The sequence below is a fragment of the Megalops cyprinoides genome, chromosome 2, assembly GCF_013368585.1.
Source record: "Megalops cyprinoides isolate fMegCyp1 chromosome 2, fMegCyp1.pri, whole genome shotgun sequence".
NCBI lineage: Eukaryota > Metazoa > Chordata > Actinopteri > Elopiformes > Megalopidae > Megalops > Megalops cyprinoides.
Window position 1 is genome coordinate 26,891,311 of NC_050584.1, and position 12,652 is coordinate 26,903,962.

The window sequence follows — 12,652 nt, forward strand, 5'->3', positions numbered from 1 at the left end:
TGTGTGATTACTATGTTTGCAATACCCATCTCAATCTTTTCTCTCCCAAGTGTGGAAAACAAATCCTCATTCCAGCATGTTTCAATGATATCTCAAAACTGCCCTAAAAACTGTCAGTGCCAGCTAACTCCCAGCTAAACCCCCACCTTCCCAAATCTGTTAGCCTTGGCTTTACAACAGTGTCTGCATATTTATCCATCAACAACATGGGAGTGACACTGGACAACAAATTTTCCATCACTTCACAATTCTTGGCCCTCAGCAGTGGAACAAGCCACGTATTAGTCAGGGCCACAGAACTTGCTAACATTTTTCCACACACAGGCTGAAAATCTGCTTGTACAGACTACTTGCTTCCCTGAACCACAGCTCCTCCTCTCATTTAAACACTAGTTTGTGCACAATGTTTTCATTGCCAGAATTTACATTATATTATTGTTATTTAGCAGACACTCTTACACAGAACAACTGACAAAGGTTACAACTTGCCCATTTATACAGCTGGATATTTACTGAGGCAATTGTGGGTTAAGCACCTTGCTCAGGGGTACAGCAGCAGTGCCTGAGAGGGGAGTCGAAACAGAAACCTTTCGGTTATGCACCCTTCTCCTTACCTCCATATCACACTGCCAGTCAAGTTCTTGATTGCTGCTGTCTTTTCATTACTGTTACAGTAATCGAAGACTTACTGAATTATTCTTAGTGTTATAGCACTAGATCTCGCTTTTTTGTAATGCCATTTGACATAGGTTCATAGAGGTAGCACATTTTAAACAATAACACTTTTGATTGTGTTATGATTTTTTTTTTTTTTTATGTACTACAGTGCATTTAGCTTCATTATATTCATACTAGTCTGTAAATCTCTCTGGAATGCCTGCCAAATGGCTAAATGTAAATGTAAAAATGTGCCAATGACACAGCAGCTCTTTAGAATTAAATCACTGGCAACCAAGGTTACATCACAAAAGGGATTTGTTTGACCACAGGTGTTACAAACAGCACAGGGTAATTCATGCCATATTTTGATTTTTCCCGTACTCCTCAAAAGCTTTCGGTGGTTCAGTTTATGTGCAGCATGAAAATAATGTTCTTGCTCCCTCCAATCTTCAAAAAGTATACTCGGCAATCAAACAAAACAGAATGAAGCTCCTTTTTGTACGTTTTGGACTTTCTTCTTCAATGCTGACGGTGCCCTTGGAGCAAACGCACAGAAAACTGAGGCAACCCAGAAGCTCGCCTTTCATCCAAAGCTCTACGTTAAAAGTAAAGCAGTGTTTTGCTTTGTTCAGTGCGCATCTTTCTGCCGTTTTAGAGACATGCACCATTGTTTCACAACGGCGATGTTGGAATCATTCTGCCGTTAATCATCCAGGTTTTGTTGTTTGGTCCTTGCTGTCGTGATTATTTGGCACCACAAGAAAAGCTTTCAACTGTGAAAGAACAATGATTCCAATGTGGGGCCAATGTGACATCATGGCTTTGAATTACCTAATTAGATGATGAGAGCAGGCAGGAATAAAGTGCATGCCTACCATCCAATCAAAAGTGAGTTTAGATGAGTAATCACTTCTTTACATGACAACTAAGAAAATATGTACTACTATTATTACTACTACTGCTACTACTAATAAAAATTATAATAAGCCAGATGACTGTAAGGATGACTGTAACCTTTTGGAAAATGTACGTAATAAATACAGTGCTGGAATGGAAGACATTTTCAGTGTGCACATTGGTTCCAGTTAGGAAGCTTGGGTCAGGTTATTTAGCTACCCCTTATTGGGTGCATCAGGGCATAGCTGCCCTTGAAAATTTGCCAAAGAGAAAAAAGCACAAGACAATGTTTTACTTCACCCGCACACAGGTTTAAATATTCCACCGCCGTGGCTCTCCTAGACCGAACGTAATAGCAAACAATAAAGTGGAAAATTAGAATTTCTACAACTGTGTGAAACTGTGTGAGTGAGTAAATGGAGTGAATTTCATTTCAGCTGAAGGAAAGAAAAGGGAAAAAATGTCTTTCTTTACAATGAAAATGAATGGCTGACTGTAAGCGTGTGAGGACTTTATTTCTGCATATAACTTTGATCGTGGGCTGTTCCTGTTGCTTACAGAGAAGCAAATATGCATTCAACAACAGAAATTTAACAGACACTCATATCCAGAGCAACCTACATAGGTTACAGTTTTTTACATATAACCCATTTATACAGCTGGATATTCACTGACCCAATTCTGGGTTAGGTACCTTGCCCAAGGGTACAGCAGCAGTGCCCCAGTGAGGAATTGAACTGGTAACCTTTCTGTTTCAAGTCCAGCTCTTTACCACTATGCTACACTGCTACAAGTGCACAGTGTATTCACACTTTTTTTTTCCCCTAGAATTTTCTTTTACAATTTTCAAATCCATTATCCATTTTACCGTTAATCGCCTGTTGCAAAAGGAACAATCTGAATTGCAGGTTTGGCACTATAGTGGTGGCCATTAACGTACAAATGGCTCTCTGCAGGGTGGGCCCCGCTCCAGCAAAAGGCAGTTTAAGCCAGCCACGGATCAGGGGAGATCTGTGGAGCACTGAACAATACCAACGGCTTGCCCCAGCGATGATGATGATGGAGATGGTATTGAGGCGATCGAAAGTATACAGCTGTGGAGAGCAAAAAGCTGTGAAATGGGGCATCTTTTCTGAAAAGCCACAGGGTGTAAAACAATCAAAAAGAGATGTTTTCAAAAGCCTGGCTTTTAGCAAAGAAGGTAAACTGAAAAGGAATGTCTACCGCAGATAAAGACCCACTTGATAAATTCAAAATTCATTAATCTACAAAAAAGGAGGTAATATCAGCTAGTTTGTAAGCATGAAAAATAGTACTTTGTAACACAGAGTGCTGATTTTCTTCTTTTCAGGAATACTGGAGTGGATTTTTTTTTCTTTACCCCTCTATGTAACCCTAATCTGGAATCATACATAAGGCTTGTTTCACCGTGACAAACTCCTCCAATATGCTCATGCACCACCAGCACGTGTAAGTCACATGATGCTTTAGAGTGGGCATGCTTTGGAGGATAGGCACTATTGCCTGATGTCATCCAAACAGCCCACAGACACCTTATGAATCGCAGGGCACCTGAAAGCAGTGAGATGCTGGCTGAACCACAGCAGAATGGAGCCAACTTGTTCCACCTCCATGTGTGCCTGTTCATGTTTCTCTGATGGCACGGATGGGATTGAACCCAGGCCTTTGAGCTCAGCGGCTTAACCACTGAGCTATCCAAGAGCCGAGTGGATGAAATTTATGCTAAAATTAGCACGACTTGCCTCAGCTGAACTGTAAAAGCACAGAAATCACAAAAGACCTGGCACTGTGACTGCAAGATTCAGCACCATTTAACAGGCATTGTCTTGAAGTTACAAAGAATAAAATATTCCTAAAAATAAACTGTTTGAATTGGTAGGTACTGTTCCCTGACTGAGGTCTGTGAACAGGCTTAAAATATGCAAAGGAGAAAGAAAAAAAGGAAAGAATTTAGTCATAGTTGATGACATTCCTGTCCAAGCATATGCCTGTGAGAGTGTGTGAACATATTCTTATCTCTCTCAGAACACTTATGACAGACCAGCTTAATCCATGTGACAATGCATTGGTTATAGAAATCAACCACACGTAAAATACACACACACATATGTTACAGCGATATGTATTATGGTTATTTTGTTTCTTTCACCATTATGATGTCAGTCTCGTGTAACAGACTCCAGCAGAGACTTCATTCATCGTCTCTCTGATTATGAATGTATGGTATCATGCAGGCAGGAGCGTCCAGGTGCGAGCCACAGAGAACACGTACCAGCATGCGATGCAGAGTCTCAGTCGGAGTGCTGGTGAAGAAAGGCGTCATTTTTTTCCCTTAAGTAACGAGGATTGCACACACAACATTCAAAAGAAATTACATCCAATTCTTTCACACACGGCATAAAAGAAATAAATAGCTAACATCATGTTGTGTATTGAGATAACCAGTGGGCAAAAAAAAATAGTCCTATTGTGCTAACTGTAAATATTTTTTACATACATAGTAATTCAACAAGGCATGTGCTAATTAACACTCTCTTTCACACACACACACACACACTTTCCCTGTGTCTTTCTCTCAGTGACCTTGTGAGCTGAGTGTGTGCCCAGGCCTTAGAAGATGGTGGATTCAGTCTCCAGTGAAGCCATGCTGAAGATTTCAAAATTTGTCACCACAGTTTCTCCTGTGGGTAATGGTCTTGTTATAGACCAGAGTCTTGTCCACAGGGGTGGGCCTGCACATTATTGTCATTTAGCAGATTCTCTAGATCTAGATCAACGTACATGGGTTTCAACTTTTACATGTTATACATGTAAACAGCTGGATATTTACTGAGGCAATTCTGGGATAAGTGCTTTGCTCAATGGTACAGCAGCAGTGTCCCAGTGGGGAATCAAACCTGCAACCTTACCACACAAACATCAGTTTGAGCCCCAGTCCCTAGTACAGACATGGCCTCTCTGTTATTGATGATGATGATGATGATGATGATGAAGATTATGATAGTGGAGATGGTGGTTTGATGGCTTCAGAATGTTTACAAGATCACATTATTGTTACTGTTAGCTGATTGAAGAGTCTGCTGAATCCCATGAAAAAAATAAGTATGGAATAATTTGATTGTTTTGACTTTCTCAGAGCCTCTCCTTTATTCATGCCTACTCTTTAAACTGAGTTCCAAACTAGGAGAGAGTGGGAGGGTTTCTTTGTTTTTTTAATCATCTCATGGGCTCTGACTCTTCTCAGAAGATGAACTCACAGCCCACAGTTCATGAGAACGGAAAATGAGTCATGTTGCACTTTAGCGAAGGATTAAACACAAACAAACACTGCCAAACAGAGTGCCTGATTGCTGTCGTGTCTTCTGACGAGCTTCATTTAACACTTCCATGTAAACGAGACCAGAAACACAACCACTCAGTACAGACACACATTCCGTGACAGCAGTCATACTTAAGTCAATAAAGGAATGAAGTTCCTTTGTTATAAACACTGGTGCTTCATAATGCTGGGCTCCACTGATGCTGCTTTCAGCTAAATCAGCACCTTGGCTATGAGCTTTTTATCTCAAAAAATATTCAGCATATTCTCTTTCAGCTTTTTACTTCCCTTGTTGCGAAGGCAGTTGTCATTAAGGCAACATTGTGATTGGTATGTAGGCACCGCAGCTCCCCAAATCCACAACTCATTTAAGCGTGAGTAAACAAATAAATGCAAAACATGTGGAAGTTTTATTTTGGCAAGGGTGAATGTACAATAGCACATGAAGTGTAAATACATGTAGACTTTAAGGTAACCACATTGTTCACATTTTATGTCTGGGTTCCTTCATTTCAACAATCCATTTGCCCCAGTGTAGCATAGAATATTGGGAAAATAATGACAACAAAAAACAAAGCACAAGCCAACTGGTACTTGGGCAGTTTTATTGAGGACTGAGTAGCAATTTGTAGTACTATTTTGTCAGTATAAATCATCACTTACAAAAGATATTTCAGCTTTGGTATCGCTGACTCAACCTGTTAACTGACTCAATCTCAGCTTCAATTAATGTGCCACTAAGAATGATAACAGCGATGGCTGTCGAGGAGATGATGGTAATCATGACGACAGCAATGATGGAGAACATGATCAAGAACAAACTCACCTTATCAAACTGCAACATTTCTGTTATCCAGAAAGCACTGACTTGTGTCCATACCCTGGTACAGCGTCATTCATAAAACCCCAAAACAGAATGCTGAAAATTCCATCCTTGTGGATGTATGGCAAATTCATTCAGTGGATGTACTTTACCATCTGACATGTATGTATATGTATCACTGTTAGAGGTGTTTAATGGAATTCTCTTCATTTAACATATACTTTATTTAACCAGAGAGCTCCAGTGAGATTAAAATTCTCTTTTTTCAGGGGCCAAGAAGGCAGCATTGCCGTTTATGTTTCAGAACAAAACAATATTGTTATGATAAATAAGTACAACCATCACAGGAGAAAACAGGAGACACAATGATCATCCAATAATATTCAATTTAGTTTCCAGCTGCGTGGTAATGTCCTTGATGTTGTCCTGATCTGCATCTAAAAGGACAGCATCCACTAAAACATGCAAAAAAAAACAACAGATAAACAAAAACAGAACCCGGTTCATTCAGTTCAGAACATTAGAGGGTAGTAAGACCAGCAGGCCTCACAGGGCAGGTTATAATCTGCTGGTAATGTCAATAGAAACACAACTGTATCAACCCATCAGAGGTTCAAAAGGTACTGCAGACTCCAAGGAACAAACACTTATCTCTCCAAAGACCATTCACACACACATGTTTATCATTGGCTTTTTGATTTTCCTGCTGCTGTTCTTTCTCATCACCTGTTCCCCATCACACACACCTGTCCATACATGTCACACTTCATGGGTTACGCCTTTCCCGAGGATATTGGAAAATTGATTTTGTACGCTTTTGTGAAAGCGTGTAGTCAGTCGTTTGACACCAAACAGCTCGGCATGCTGGGATCCACAAATGTACTTAGCAAGGAGCAAGAGTTGCCACTTAGATTAGCGTATATACCATTCACTGCCTATAGGAGGCGGTGTACATCTGCAGGGTTAAAGATGCACTGTTGGTCAGGGAAAATGATGCAACATAGCCTAAACAAAAACACTGGACTTTAAAAATGCCAAAATAACTGCCTAAACTATTATTGGAGAGCAGCCCTCTTGAGAAACAAGGAGCTTACAGAGAGAGGCTGTTTACATTTTAAGGCCTAGATCCAAATCATGTGGGTAAGTTGTAAAACTCTTGCCCCCCCAGTCTTTGAAATATGAAATGTGCATTTACAATTCTACTCAAATTGTATGAATTCAAAAGACATGATGCTCAAGTTAGACTTCGGTTTTAGAATGTCTAGGTTCTACATCAAATGAATTATTTTCTTAGGAAAAGAGCTCTGCATATAAAAGATATAAAAGGGGAAACTTTCTTAATTATTCCCCATTCTTCACCAGACATCAGCTGAACATTTAATTGACTTAAATAGATTGACAGCTGTTAATTCTCTAACTGAATGGTAAACAAATGGTTATTCCTGTTGGTGGGGAGTGTCCCAGTTCAGCCCCCATACATAAACGCTTTACCTCCCACTTTTGCTTGTTGTGTAACTTCCTTATATCTGTACATATTTTGATATGTTTATAACTGGGGAAATCTACATGGCTTAATGTCTGTACATGTTTTTATTTATTTATTTATTTTTTTGGGGAAAAAAAAAAAAATAATAAATCTAGCCAGACAGCTAGGAGGGGGATCTGATTACATACATCCATGAACTGTAAATCCATAGAAATAAGGCATTTCATGGCTCATAACACCAATTAGTTTTCCAGAAAAAACTCATTTTATTAGCTCAGGATCCCAGGGGTACCCTGCAGTACGTATGTAATGGGTTTCTGTGTCTACACTACAAGGTCTCAGTGCCTGTAATTAGTCAGTGTTGTGTAATTTAACACATTGATTTGTTTCCTTTCCGTTTTGGCCTGCTGTTTTGCCATTATCACACACAACAAGAAGAAGAAAATAAGGACAGAACTAAAACAATGAACTGCATTTCAAACTACTAGAGAAGGCTGCTGATAATTGTCTAGCCGTTTCTCTTTGATTCCATGCCTTCAGGCGTTTGTTGTTTACCTGTCCAGCCTACCGAGATCAGCTTGTCCTTTGCTTTGGTCCTGTCGAAATTGTGGAACACCCTGTTTGATCCCGGGCTCTGAATGGGGTCCAGAGAGATTCGACTTCATCAGGATACCTGGCTATCCAGTTTGTTGACTCACTCTCTCAACAGAGAACCCGTCTGTGAGGGTAGTGCTGTGTTTGTTAGAAAGGAGCAGGGTTTTCACCCAAAATGTTGCCAGTTCTGCTCCACAATGGGGCATTGCTGTTATACCCTTGAGCAAGGTACTTAACTCAGAACGATTCTGTAATTGTCCAGCTGCATAAATGGCCAATGAGTAACTATGCAATTTGCTCTATGGAAATGCACCTGATAAACAAATAGGGTAGCACAATGCAACCCGGGGAACCAAGCAACAGGGCGTCAAAATCTTCGCAGCCCAAGACATCAGTGAGGCCTCTGGTCAGCGCATAACAGATGGCTGTCATATACTAATTATGGGTCTGTGTGTCAGGGCGCAGGCACGGACTCAGACGCAGACCAGGCAGGGTCAAAAACCAGACAGGCAGGCAGGTCAGGCAACCAAGGCAGGACGGCAGGCAGGGACAAGGTAGGTAGCCAGGCAGAAGTCAAAACGAGATCAGCAACACAGGTAAACAGGCGAGTATGCAACAGGGAAAACACTTAGACGAACTGGCAACAAGACAGAGACAAGCAGGGTAGATATAGGGCTGGGCTGACGAGGAGCTGGGATGCAGGTGGGCAGGCAGGCAGGTGGAGGCGATCAGGAAATCAGGTGGGCGGGGACAGGGCCGGAACACATGGGAACTGTAAACAAAAGCACATGGGAGACAATGACAGACAGGGACAACACAAAAACAACAGCTAGGGGACCGAAGTACTGACAGTGTGCTTGCAAAAGAAACCTCTTGCAGCTATGTTTCCATTTGTTTAGTTATAAAGGGGTTAGGAGGTAGCGACATGCATTTTGCTTGGATTAATTGAGATTGATGGGGGAAGTAAAAACATGGTTCATAGAAACACATTGCTATTATTTTATTATTTTTTCTGCAATAAATAATAATAAATCACCAATAATGTTTACAAAATTTGCTCTCAACCAACAGTTGGGAAAGGTGGTCCTGGGGAAAAAATGTATAGTCAGTCATGACATCTAACATGTAATGATGTCTATACATTCTCTCCACCTGCTACTTAATGGTTGATCCTCTGAAGAATTAAACAGTCTGCTGGTACGTGTGTAGGAATGTGACAGATATGTAGGTCAAACTATGTCACCTTTTGAGGGTAGGTTTCAATAAGGTCACAGACAAGAAATTAAGCATACTGTAGCTGTCAACAAACAATGATAAATGTTGTGTGAGTTTATATCATCAAAGACACCATGGCACATGGAGTGCTTCACAGATCACAATTCCTACAAACAATTCAGGCACTAGTTGATGTAACTTCAAATGATGAATGGCAGTCTCCCTCCACTAAAAACTTTATTTATTTGAACACAGGTCCAGTTCTGTTCTGTCTTCAGTGCAGTTCAATCATTTAAGAAAATCAATCTTTCATCCAGTCAATACATCAATAAGTCAATGAACTTGCATTAAGTACAAGGCCATTGACAACAAAAATTGACACAGAGCACTTTGCAAAAGACAACCTGTGTGGTGGTGAAATTACATCATTTCATTGGCATTAAGCAGACACTCTAATCCAGACCAACTTGCGTAGGTTACAATTTTTACATGCTACTCATTTATACAGCTGGATATTTTACTGAGGCAATTCTGGGTTAACTACCTTGCCTAAAGGTACAGCAGCAGTGCCCCTGCAAGGAATCGAACCAGCAACCTTTCAGTTAGGAGCCCTGCCCCTTACTATTATGTTACACTCCCACCCCTGTACCAAAATAATATCCCAAAAAGGCCACAGACATTGAAAGACAGTGTCAGCAGAGTCCTCTGACCTTCCGGCACACCTACACATCCTTTGATCACATTCCAGGTGATCTTTTGTGAGTGGAATGAGTGGAGATGCTTCACTTTAATAACTTTCAGGTTATTGACAGCTCTGTTACACCCTGTGTTACTGCTCACCTTTTAAATGATTCTGAATTAAGAGCATAATAATGTCTTAAAGGAGGGCCCACTTCCCATCGAAATCTAAATGAGATTGAAACCAAAACGTTTACGCATGTGTCCCTCAAAAAAGCACCAACAACACTCCTGCAGTAACAAGAAATGATACTCCTACCTGGCTGAGAGCATTTGGTATTTTTTAGTAGCTGGTGAATGAAAGATATGCTCTATAGCCTAAAAGTTGACTTGTTTAGCCACACAGGCTGGATCCCTGAGCATGTTCCCTTCTGGGTTACATTAACATTCATCTGGAGAGGTAAACCTTTTGTGCTTACCCACAGAGTGCACTTTGCGTAATGGTATCCCTTTGTCAGCAACTGTCTGGGGAACAAAAAAGGATAGCTGGGTGGTATTATGTTTGTTTGTCATTATTAATGTTTCTGTTTTGTGATTATGTGCAATTTCCTGCACAGCGTGTTGGGACTTGTTCTTCACATAAATAACAATAAATACATTAAAAAAATAAATAAATAAAAGACAAACGTGAACACCCCCTGCCCCCAATAAACACATGCATACGCGCACACACATGTATACGCACACACACACAATTTATGTGGAATGCTAATGAAACTGGCCAAGAACAAAACTGAACATCTTATAGAAAATTATGAAAGAAGTTTAACCTGGATGGTACAGATTTAAAATTAAATTATCAAATTTTATTGATGTTGATAATGACAAACAACATTGTCACCATCTGAAATGTTCCTAAACCTTCTGCAGAGAGGTTGTATTTCACAATATCAGGAAAGACAGGAATTTACAAGAGAAAACATGTCATGCAGCACCATATTAAGTCTGTCAATTGAGTTACTATGTATTTCGCTTGACACTCAAGAAAACTCATTGAGATGTGTCATATTCTATTAATGATATGGTATAAATGACAGTATTATAATCCAGAGAACTGTTCATGTACTATTTTATTGAATATTATGTTATTGTATACTGTACTGTACATGTGATTATGATATCACTATATACACAATGTATGAAATTTGTCTCCTCAGGCTGAAAGTTACATCATAATTTGGCATACAGAGCACAGGAGCAACACAGGTTGCTGAAATAGTTCTGTTGTTTATTTACGTATTTGTCACCAATTTGATTTAAAACTGCTCAGTTTTTGACAAGCGTGGTACTGTCGCCTTGGCTGCAGCTGCATCTGAGCTGCATTCCTGTGGGAATTAAAGTGGAAAAGATCACATTGTTTGAATGGTGGAAAGTTTTCTTTTGTTCCATTTTTCTTTGTCTTGTTTTTTTTTCTAGGAACAAAAACTTTACCTAAAATTCCTGGGAGACTGCAGACACTGACATGCCCAGCATATGGAGCACATAAAATGTGTGAATTTTAAAAGCATTAGCACACATATTGTTTGTCTGCTGCATCTGAGCTGCGTAACCCTCTTACCCAACCCCCCACATCCCCCACCCCACCCCCCCCAAAGCCAACCACCACCCCACACTTACACACACCATATGGAAAGAACACCGAAAAAGTATACATGTACAGTAGCTTGTATAAAAACGCAGTGGGGTTTCTAAAGCATGGCCTACATGCATCTTCCTCGCAACAGTCAGTTTCTCGCTTAGTCTGCTGCTGCTGCCTGCTGGCACAGCACCTCTCTCATTCATCTCTGTGGAAATCTCAGAGGACCCCCTTGCCTAATAGGACGCTTTAGATAAAATAAATACGTTTTAAAAAAAAAACTTGCCGGGAGGCTCTTTATTCTTGCTTCTGATGCCGTCCCTGCCATTAGCTCTCTGCGTTTGGGAGCGGGAGTTTCTGCTGAGAGGAAGTTTCACTGTTTCTTCAGTATCTTTGCTTGCCCACCCCCCCCCCCCCAACCCACCCAGCCACGTCCCAACCACTGCTCCTTACAGAGTGGGGCAATATCACACCAAACTGACCAGCCTAGGCCATGAATATGAAGAGGGGAGGGTCTGTACTCATAACCTGCCTGAGGCCAATATTTACATCCCCTGCCCACCTCACTGGCTGTAGAATGGAGCTATTCTGACAGTGTTGAAGTGTTGAGATGAGCTGATGCCTTATGTTACACCAGTGCTATCTTTTCTATTCTTATTTTCTGGGAGTCTTTTAATCACCTTTTCCTGGGGCCAGGAAAAGCTTTTTTCCCCACTTAGCCTGGGTTTTCCTGGTTTGTTGAATTGCTCTGGAAAATGCACTAGGTACAGCACTTTGTAACAATCTCTAAAAATGTGCTATAACAAATAAAACTTCATTGACTCAAAAAAAGCACAAGGCGAAGGGAAAGAATGCCTCTTCTGAAGTGGGTGGTTGTTTTGTCAAGCAGTATAAAGGGGGGTTAGCTTGTGTTTATCCATCGAGCTGTGAGGGACTACAATGAGGACAAAAAAATAAAAACCGCACACACATTAGTGGCACCTTCAATCCTGAATTCCACTGTGGCTGGATCACAAAGCATTTGTATAAATAAATAATAAGTATACAAAAATTGGCTCTACAGTTTTATTTCAGCTGCAGATCAGACAATTTTGCCACCATATGTATCTGGTAACATTCTCACATAGGATTTATTTATGCAGTGAGATAGTAACGCAATTCAGTACCTTAAGGACACAACAGCAGTACCCGACCATAGAATCAAACTTGTAACCACCTCTTTATAACCCCTGATCCTTGCACCATGCACGCTCTCCCATATAAGCAATATATATAAATACGGCGATGAGAGTATGGTCCTTCCAGATGTATCTCCGCGTGATT